Below are 11,136 nucleotides of genomic sequence, written 5' to 3'. Positions count from 1 at the left end.
AGGCTTCATGGGCCAAGCCTGAAAGTGGAGCACATGACTCAAAAGAAGTTGGAAAAGTGTGATCCAGTTGTGTGTCCAAGAAAAAGAAGGAAAGGGATTCTAATAAATACATAGCAGGCTCACCTCACCTGGCATTCAAGGTTCTCCACACTCTGCCTTAAACTCACCTTTCATATTTGATCTGTCAAATTTGATAGCATTTACCTTTCAAACTTGATACCATTATGCAGGTATAGCTATTGGTCAGCTTTGCTGAAGTAACAATCAACCCCCAAATCTCAGTGGCGTACGGCAACAAAAGTTTGTTTTTTCTTTCTTCTTTTCTTTTTTGTTTATTATATTCAATTAGCCACTGCATGATACATAGGTTTTGATGTAGTGTTCAATGATTCATTAATTAAGTATAATACCCAGTGCTCAGCACAGCACATGTCCTCCTCAAAATTTATTTTTTTATAGTTAACTTTTTTTTAAAGATTTACTTATTTATTTCGCAGAGAGAGAGAGATCACAAGTAGGCACAGAGGCAAGCAGAGAGAGAGGGAGAAGCAGGCTTTCTGCTGAGCAGAGAGCCCGATGTGGGGCTGGATCTCAGGACCCTGATATCATGACCTGAACTGAAGACAGAGACCTAATCCACTGAGCCACCCAGGCACCCTCTCAAAGTTTACTTCTGACTTAGGTATATTCAGACTCTAGGCAGGCTGTAGCTCTGCTCCATGGGTCTTCTCATTCCATCACCCAGGCAGAAGGAACAGTTCTCATGTGGAATATGCCCCTTCTAGTAGTAGCTGAGAAGAAGAAGAAAGTGGAAACTCTCACATGAAAACATGGTAAATGTCTGTTCACATCCATTGGCCAAAATAAGAACCACAGCCAAGTCCAAAGTCAATTAAATGAGACGTATATACTCCTGCAGGAGATACTTCAAGTCACATGGCAATGGGCTCAAAGGGAGTAAGTAACTAATTTCAAATAATACATCAATCTATTAGAACTTCTCCCCATCATCTACGTACCTGATAGACATTCCTCATTAATCTCAGCACACATTACTCAGCATCCTTCTCCACACATTTCTGGCAGTCGTTGCTAATACTCCAGGTGAAACAAAAAGCTAAAACTGATAGGCTGTACTTATGTGACCTCATAGATTTCCATAAACATTACTGATTCCCACCTCTGAATCTTTGCTTCAGCCTGAAATAAGCTCAGCTTTCCTAGACCTTCTCCTGCCAGACTATCCAAATCCAATCCATCCTTCAAGGATCTGCATTTTTTTTTAAAATATTTTATTTATTTGACAGAGAGAAATCACAACTAGGCAGAGAGGCAGGCAGAGAGAGAGGAGGAAGCATGCTCCCTGCAGAGCAGAAAGCCCCATGTGGGGCTCAATCCCAAGACCCTGGGATCATGACCTGAGTCGAAGGCAGAGGCTTTACCCCAATGAGCCACCCAGGCGCCCCAAGGATCTGCATTTTATTTCCATTCTTTCAATGAAATTCACTGAACACCTAGCACAGTACCTCACAGATATAGTTGCTGAATGAACCTATTTCACATCACCTGAGCCTTAGACACAAATGCACAGTGAAATTTGTCCCTTGATTAATAGAAGTGCTTCCTAGAACAATGAGATTTAGTATCATATGTACAATGTGGATAAAAAGAGGGTCTGCTGGGGCACCTGGATGGCTCAGTCAGTTAAGTCGCTGCCTTTGGCTCAGGTCATGATCCCAGACTCCTGGGATCGAGTCCTACATTGGGCTTCTTGCTCGGCTGGGAGAATGCTTCACTCTCCGCCTCTGCCTGCCACTCTGCCTCCTTGTGCACTCTCTCTCTCTCTCTGACAAATAAATAAATAAATAAAATCTTTAAAAAAAAAAGAGGGCCTGCTGTATAAGTCCATTGTATTACAGGAAAAATTCTTAGCATAAGCACATTGTAAGCACCCAGTACATGGAAATTGTTATTAATTTTAACTCTAGCTGAGACCACATTTTCTTCCACCTCTTTATTCTGGGGGATAGACAAATCCTGACTAATGACACAGACATGTCACATTAATGTTTGTGGAGCCCAGTGACTTACTGTTAAGCACGCAGAGATTTTCAGATGAAAGACACCCTCGGGCAGGCCCAGACACCCTATTTAGTCATAACAGCAAAAAAGGACCAAAAAAAGTAGGAAAAGCAGAGACTCCACAACTTTGTACAGCAGAGGATTAAAACAGGCCCCCAGAAGAGCAAGTCAATCCTTTAACTGTCATCCATGAACACGGAGACACAGAGAGAGATCACTGGAAGTCCTCAGATGGTCTGGGGGTTCTGGGGAGGGAGTGGGCAAGGGCAAGGGCAAGGAAAGGGAAAGAAGGATGCTCAAGTCCATAACTTGACTTGGGTTGTGGGACGAGTGTGAATCCTTTATTTCTCCTACATAAAGACAGGACCAACAACAGGTGCTTCTATCCTAAATCATTTAAACCGGTAAAAGGCTTGGGCAAACCAGGCCCTCAATTGGCTTGTTTAGGAGTTGTGACTGCTCCTGAATTATGTATCAAGCTCCATTTTCGACTTCATTCTTTCTTCATCTCTCCCTCACCACAACCACCTCAGGCAATGGATCCTCTTCCTAGAACTAGAGGCCACTCTAGGGGAGCCCAGTCCAGGTGTGTGAGTACTGGCAGGCCCCTATCACTGAAACTAAGCTGGTAAAAGAAAAAAGAAAAAGCAATGAACAGCACAGTTTTTACAGGTGCTGTCCCTGAGGTTGAAGCAAAGAAGAAACTGTTACCCTAGCTAGTAGTTCCTCGTCCCCTATATAGTAGTAGCCATAACATACTGGCAAGAGCACGGCCCCTGGAGACCGACAGCACTAGTGGAGATCTACCATCTCATCGCTTTGTTGCTTTAGATCAGTTCCATAACCATCCTGGGCTGTAGTTTCCTCCTCTGCAAAGTGTGGGTAACAATGATACCTATCCCCCAGCCTGTTGGCAAGAGCAAATGGGAAAATACACACTAAAGCATTCTGCCCCTTTAAGGCATTAGACAGAAGGCCTTAGAGCCCTAAATCTTCCCCCACCATGAGCACCGTACACATCTGATGAATGATTCCAGCTGTTACAGATTTTATTTGTGGGCAGTAGTTGGAGTTCCCTAGGCTTAGATCTGTGGGGACAAGTCATCCCCACTTAGAAAACCAGAAAAATTGTATTTGGAGAAAACATGGACTAATCTTAACCAGGGATTTTTCAGAGATGAAATCCTAAGAAACTTCTTGTTCTCAATCCAATCCTTATTTTAGAGGGAGAAGACCCCCTTTTTTTCTTCTCTCTCTCTCTCCTTTTTTTAAATTTTATTTTATTATTATTATTTTTTTAATTTGGAAGCAGCCCACCTTTCCTCTATGAATTCCTGTTGCCTTTTAAAGTTCCTATCCTCCCTGCCTCCCCACCTCCAACTTTAGTCTAGCATGGGGTTGTGATGCTTGGGGGTGTGTGCCTGATGAGTGGCCATGATTGAGTGGACGCTGTCCTCTTTGCTTGACATAGGATGAAGACTAGTGGCTAGAAAAGATCAATGACAAAGGCCATCTCACAGCCCTGGGCTGAGTTCTCCTGATTGTTGTTCCTCACCCCGCACCCATAGTTCCCAATTAACTCTCCCCACCTAACTTGCAATACTTCTTCCTCTCAATCCATCTTATAACATGCCTCCATCTACCCATATAGGCACTTAGAATTGGGGCTAAATGGGGTAGAGAGAGAATGGGAGGGAAATACTAGAGCTGGGCTAACACTCAGTCAAACCAGTAGGTTTCTAGTCCTGCTCCTGGCAAGACCTAGTCTAAAGAATGTCAGGTTCTTTTTGAACTCTCTCTCTCCCTTCACAGCATCATATATACATTTCCCCCTTTCAGGTCCCCTTATTTCTCACCTTCCAGTCTATCCCCTAAATCCTAACCCTTTCCCAGCTCTAGGTTCCCACTTTCCAACTCCCCACCCCGCCATGTTCCTGCTGAGGGTTTCTCTCCACCCTTGAAGCAGCTGTCTTCAGAATTCTTGACTTCCTCGAGCAGTAGAGTTAGAGAAAGAACCTTTCTTTCCCTATATTCTCCCTTTCCCTTCACCTCTTGAATGGGAAAAAAAGCTTTTTTTTGTTTTTGTTTTTCTTCTTTCAATTCAGAGGGTAGACAACTGTGAGAGGGAAAAAACTGAGACTTCAGGGACCTGCGAATTGGGCTGTTGGATCCCTCAGCCATTTTCCAGCTCTGAAGACTTACTCATTATTTTCAGACACTAGAGTCTGTTCTCAGTTATTATAAATCATTCCTGGATACAACTGGAGTGGGCAAGGAGACTTTCTCAGAATGAGCAGGCCCCAGACTTCTGTAGGATTTTTATTCAAGAGCCAAAGGATATGGGGGGTGGGATGGGGAGATGGAGGTTGAAGAATTTGGAGAGCTCAAGGGTATTAGGAGGTGGGAAAGGAGGGACTGAAGGGGCAAAGTCTCGGATACTGAGACTTAGTCAATGGGGCTGTGGAAAGGGAACAGAAATGAGAGAAATCATAACACTAGGAAGAGCCTAGAGAAAGTACAGAGTGAGGCAGGATGGGGATTTTCTCAGAAGCCCAGACCTAGGTCCTAAGACTAAGAATGATACCTCTAAAGGGTCATGTGAACCTCAGGGCCTGGAAGCCAGATACACCTTCATCTCCAGGTATAGTGGCAGAGGCTGTATGTGGGTGGGAATGGAGTTGGGAGGGAGAAGAGATAGATTGGGAAGATTTTTAGAATATTACCCCTTTGATTCACAGGAATGCAGATATCTGAGGGCAGATGGAGGAATCATCACTAGCCTGGCATCATCCTGAGGTGGAGCCAACTTTCTGAATGTAGCCTGGACCTACATCCCCAACACCAAGGTGGAATGTCACTATACCCTTTCCCCAGGCTCCATGACCACTGCCACTGACTAGATTGGCACCTGCAAGGTCTCCCTGGAGCTCCTTTTGGCTCAGATTTATGGACCATGGGTTGGTTGGAATAAGGGCAATGACTTAGTTCTTGAGTTCTCAACATCATGTTGATAGAACAGAAGGGAGAAAGATGTCACAGATGACAGAGGCCATCTGAGTTAGTGAAGCTCATCTTCTCCCCATCTTAGCCTTGCTCTCACGCCATATTAGTGTCCCTCCACACTCCATGTCTGTCATCATCCTTGCCTCTATAACTGCATCCTGCCCCCCCCCCCATTCAATCCCACGGCCCTTTCTGCCCTCCATCACTGGTAGTTGCACAGCACACCCCTCTTCCACCATGGGCTCTCACAGGTGGAGACTGACAGTGTTCAGGATCAACACACATTTGGAAAAATATCTATGGGGGGCACGATGACAGAGAAGTAGAAGACCTTGTTTCCACCCGTCCCCTAAGGTGAGCTAAATATCTACCAGAACACTCTGAACACCCATGAATTCAGTCTGAGATGTAAGATTGTACACATCTGGATCTCTATGGGGGCAGAAGACATCAGTGGACAGGTAATGTGGAGTGGGAATACTTGGACTGATGTCGGAGGATAAACAGAAGGGGGAGAGAGCCACCAGAAGTGACCCACTGGAGAATAATACCCCAATATGAAAGTTCCCTGTGATTAGGAACCAGCATTAATTTGGAGTCCGGTTAAAAGCACTCAAAAAGAGCAAAAGATCTTAAGGGGCAACTAGCAGAATCAGAAGGTCATGGGCACAGGCCTAAGGCCATGGGCCCAGGACAGCCACCACCAGTGACCACTCATGCCATAGAAAGTCTGGTGGGGTCTCCAGTCCATGTCCTGGACTCTGGGGCTTTCTGTTGTTTGCACCACTGCTCAGCTGGGTGCAGTCCCATCTGCCCCTGAGAGAACCCAGCGTGGGGGCCAGATGGCAGCCTCTAGGACTGCAGCCTTCCATGACAAGCTGAGGGACTGAATGCTTCCAGCCCAAGCATGAGAAAACCCAACACAATCTCTGGTTGGGATCTCTTAGAAGCAGCTTTCCACAACCTGCGCCTCTGTCTGGTGCAAGCACACCAGCCATGGTCGTGGACCGCACACAGCAGTCCCAGCAATGGCAGTCACCTGGGTTCAGACTCCCTGGCCCAATATCACATGCAGCTTTAGTGGCACGGGGGGTGCAGACACAAGCGAGGACCTTGGGCGACCACGGGGACCATGCTGTGGTGCACACGGCCTGTGGGAGGCTGCAGTGTTCAGCAGAGTTTGCAGAGGGGGAGTCGGTGTGTTCTGGACCACCCAGAGGGGAGCAGACTGTGGCTTCTCTCTGAGGCAGAGGTCTGGGTGCAGAAAGATTCTTCCTTTGCTCTGACCCACTGAAAAGCCACAAAAAGCAGCCAAAGAACAAAAACCCCCAGTGAACAGAAGCCTGAAAAACCAGTTTTCACAGAGCCAAACCCCTTGATAACCTGCAGGGCAACTCAACCCAAGCAGGACTGATGGGAGAACAATGCAGCAGGCCCCTCCCCCAGAAGGCAAGCCAAAAGAGTGAGAGGACAACAACAACAAGGTCCCCATAAAACTGTCAAACCTCATCATCAGGGAAAAACAATACACTAAGCTCCCTGTATTGCCCTAATACCTGTATATTCATAGATACAATTGTTTAATACGTTTTCACGATTCTTGTTCTTTTAATTTTTTTAACCTACTTACTTTTACAACTAGAAGATGAATACAATGTATTCCATAATAACTTTTTAACTTCAACTTTTTCATACATACATCTGTGTTTCTTTTTCCTTATTTTTTTTATAAATATACATATAGACATAAGCTTCAAGTTAATCCTTTGTCCCTATTTAATATTACCCCCATATATAAACCAATTTTAATTTCCCTGTATCTCTGGAAAGTTGAGTCCTTTAACAAAGAGAACAAGATTCACCCAGGAAGAATCAAAACAAGCTTTCTCACTCACATCCAGGATTTATAACCACCCTCCCATCTTATTCTTCTGCAGTGTTTCTATGAATTTGTTTTTGTTCTGATATTATATAAGTCTTATTCATGGGGTTCATTTTGGCTGGGTTTTTCTTTTATTTCTTGTCATTTACTTTTGTCAATCTTTTTGTTTGTTCATTTCTGTTTATATACCTTATAAGTCTTATTTTTGGGGCTCATTGTGACTCTTTTTTTTTTTCTCTTTCTCCCTCTCTCTTTTTTCTTTCTTCTTGGAGGTGAATTCTGATTGCTCCGAAACTTTCCACAGCGCATCTTGCCTGGATTGTGAGTGATATATTCAGCTATACATCCCCTCAACCACCTCTCACCAAAATGACTAGCAGGAGGAACACCCAACAGTGGAAAAACTCAGAGACTGTGCCTTCTCCCACAGGACTATTGGATATGGACATAAACAGTATGTTGGAAAAGGAATTCAGGGTAACAATTATCCAGGCAATGGCCATATTGGAGAAAACCATTAGTGAAAACACAGAATCTATAAGGGTGAAAGTGAGAGCCAATCTGGCAGAAGGATCACCACACATTCATGTGGTCTTTAGGCCATGCCAGTATCCAGTTCTAAGGGACAAGGGAAGATGGAAAACAGGAAGGGAGGAGCCAAGGGAATAGAGATTTAGAGGAGGGTATAAGGCTCAGAAACAAAAGTTAGGCACAGAGGAAAGGAAGTATAAGTGCAGATAAATAAAATAAGAACTCAATCCATCAGGGTTCAGCAGACAAAGACTCATGGGATTATTACAGAGTCATCTACTTAGATGTGGAAGGAACTATAGAGAGCCACTAGTCCTGCCTCTTACCAAAAAAAAGGAGGAAGCCCTTTGGCTACAGGTATAAGGAAGAAGGAAAATGGTGTCCTATTTGAGGATAAGGTTGTCTTTAGGTTCTGAAGGACCTGAGTTCACATCTCAGCTCTAATACTTACAATCTGTTTGACCTTGGGCAAATTACGTAATCTCTCCATGTCTGTTCTCTTAGAAGTAAAGGAGGATGCCTGGTTTATAGGGACAATGTGAAGGTTTAAGGTGATGTGGGTAAAGTGTTAGTACATGTCTGGTACATGGTGAGCACTCAGTACGTGGTGGTGGTGATGATGATGGTGATGATGATGATGATATTGATTAAGGAGGGTAGGTTTGGGAAAGAGAGGAAGGACAGGGTTAGGCAGAAGGACTGGAAAAGGTATCCTGAGGAAGAGAAATAGACTGTGGGAGGTGCAGAGAAAAGTTCCCTGTTGCATATACTGCAAGGGGTTGGAACCAAGGACAGTGGGTATTAAGACGCATCAAGGGGTTGGGGTGGGGGAGGTGACCTGCCAAGCACTTGAGGCCCTGAGATCATACTGGTGCCCTGGGTCTGTTCTTTTTTCCACAGCCCAGACCCAGAGCCCAGTTCTACCACTTCCAATATGTGAAATGCCAGGCCTGGGTATATGGGCAGAGCCCCCTTCTCCAGTTCCAAGAGCCAAGGCCCATGGATGAAGAGGTGACTGTGGAGAAGACTGATGATGGCATTGACATCCTGCTGGTTGTCCCCAAGGCCACTGTGCTGAGGGTGAGAACAGAGCAACAGGGCTGCTCCCAGGGAAGGAAGTGGGAGGGCAGCACCACAAGGGGTCCATTCTCACTTCATTCTCCCCTAGAGGGTGACCTTAACTGAAGACCTTCCTTGGAGTTACAGTCTTGCCATTGAGAAAGTCTTGATCTAACATAGACACAAACATGTAGGGTAGGAAAGCAAACCACCCAGGCTAATGTCACTCAAGATTTCTTGAGTGACTTTGAACACTTTTTGAGGATTCTTTCTCTCAACTGCTGTGTTCTGTCCTAGGCCCCAGAGGAAAATCCAAAGGGTGAGGGAGACCCCTCCAGGAAAGGAAAGTTTAGGAGAAGGGGAGGATGAGGCCGACTTCCAGTAGAGGTGAGGAGTGGGAGCAGACGGTAGGGCCACAGGCCTGCACCGCCCAGTACTGGAGGCACTGCCCACAGGTGGCTCTTGAGCACCTGAAATGTGACTGGTCCAAATGGAGATGTTCTGTGTAGGTAAAATACACAAAGGATTTTGAAGACTTCATATTTGAAAAAAAATGTAAAAGAGCTCAATGCTTTCCTAAATTGATTACGTATTGAAACGACAACATTTTGGATAGACTGTGTTAGATAAAATATTAAAATGAATTTCACCTGTTACCTTTTTGAAGTGTCTATTAGAAAATTTGGAGGTATGTATGTGGCTTGCCTTCTTTTTCTATTGCAAATAGACCAAGGAGGGAAGAATTAGAGAGCAGGACAGATGTTGAAGGGAGGACTTCCTGAAAGAAGAGAAGGTACACGGACAAGTGGGGAGCACGCACATGCCCCAGACAAGAGGACAGACTTCAGGAAGGCTCAGGAGGTGAGAATGAGTAGCTTGTCTATGACTTAGGTAAATTCTTGTCTTCTAGAATGCTCTCATGTAAACACATGGAATCCGAACAAGAACAGAGAGAAGATGTTTATATAGTACGTAAGAGAGATATGTGAGCCCCTCCTCATGTTCTGTTTTTATATTCGTTATTCTCATGACCACTATTTCTCAACAAGCTGGACTAAGAAATCACTTTACAAATGAGAACAGAGACTCAAAGAAGTTAAATAACTCATTTAAGGTGACACAGCTAGTAAAAATTGCATTGGAGATGTAAGCTCACATCTGTCTGACTCCAGGATAGAGTAAAATGAGGGGAGCCACCTCTTCTGTCTGTGTGGATTGAGAAATCTTCCAAGAGGATCAGAGCTGAGGGTTGGAGGACAGGATCTAGTAGTGCACCAAGCCTCCTTTTTATAGCCTGTACTGCTGCAACTTCCAGTGACAGCTGGGAGCCCAGCAGAGGGCGCATGTTTAGCAATGACCCTGTGTGTGGGAGGGGACTCAAGCCTCCCATTGGAAGCCAGAGATCCTCCCCAGAGTCTCACCCCATTTTCTGCCTGTTTGGTCTATGTGGTCTCCCTCCCACCACCCATCTTGCTGAACCCCAACACTGATGGGGATCAGTTCTCCCTCTACGGTCCCTTTCATGCTATCTCTCCCTGTATCAGACCCCGGCTTTTTGCCCCAGAAAACAAGCAGCGGTGTCTGTCCCAGGAAGTCCTTCCTCTTCTCCTGCTTTAGTCTTTCTTCCTGCTGCTAAGTTATCAGACTGCCCATGAAAACCTGGGGGCTCGTTCCCAACCTTCCCCTTCTCCCTCACTTCTTCACCTTCTCCGTGCTTGGTCCCAAATACCTAGGTGTCAAATCTTAGGATTCAGAGAAGCCTTCTGGGCTTGGAGATCAAGGGAAGGGCCTGCTGAGCATCTGCGTGGTCTGCAAGGAGAAGGTATCGGTTCCTGGGGTGAAAATGGCTGGAGAACACTTTGGAGCTCTGTGCACACAATAGCGGTATCATAAGTGTGAAATGGTTCACTGAGCAGCTGGGTTTAGGCAGGTGAGAAAAGGTACAGGGGACAGGTATAAGAGCTCTAGGTATCAGTCTCAGATTCCCCTTACGTACTCCCAAACCTTTCCAAATGGGCTCCCTGCTCTGCAAGAGACAGAAGCTAATACTCCCAACTTGTGGCAGGAGGAGGGGGCAGGAAAGTAGTCCAAGGAAGACTCTGGTAATGTAAGAGCTAGCTGAGGCTGCTGGGATACCAGATGGACTGCCTGCTCCTCACAGCACAGGGGCTCTTCAGCCTTGCAGCAGGGATCCAGAAATGACTGGTCTCTAAACTCAGTCAGGGGATAGCTTCCCCTTCCCAAATACCCCAAACCCTGACCAACTCCCCCAAGGAATAGAAAGCGAAGAACCCACTGAGACTGAGGTGGAAGCTGAGAGAGAGTCTGTGTGACAGCAATTAGCCTCTCTCTTTCTGGACTTCTGTCCTCATCTCTTCCCCAGATCCTCATATCTTGGGGCATTAGTTCAGAGACCTCTGCCTTGATCTGTCTTCAAGTCTCTAGCAAGATCAAAGCTCTTAACCCTTGTTTTGCTTGCAGACTCCTGGAGAGGAGAAGAGGGGACAGGGTCCATCCTGAGCAAGGAAAAGGCCCTGACTTGCCCTCTTCCCAAGGCAGGGGGTGGGGGTGGGGTATTG

The sequence above is a fragment of the Meles meles genome, chromosome 7, assembly GCF_922984935.1.
Source record: "Meles meles chromosome 7, mMelMel3.1 paternal haplotype, whole genome shotgun sequence".
NCBI classification, from domain to species: Eukaryota; Metazoa; Chordata; class Mammalia; order Carnivora; family Mustelidae; genus Meles; species Meles meles.
Note: the sequence above shows the minus strand (reverse complement) of the source record.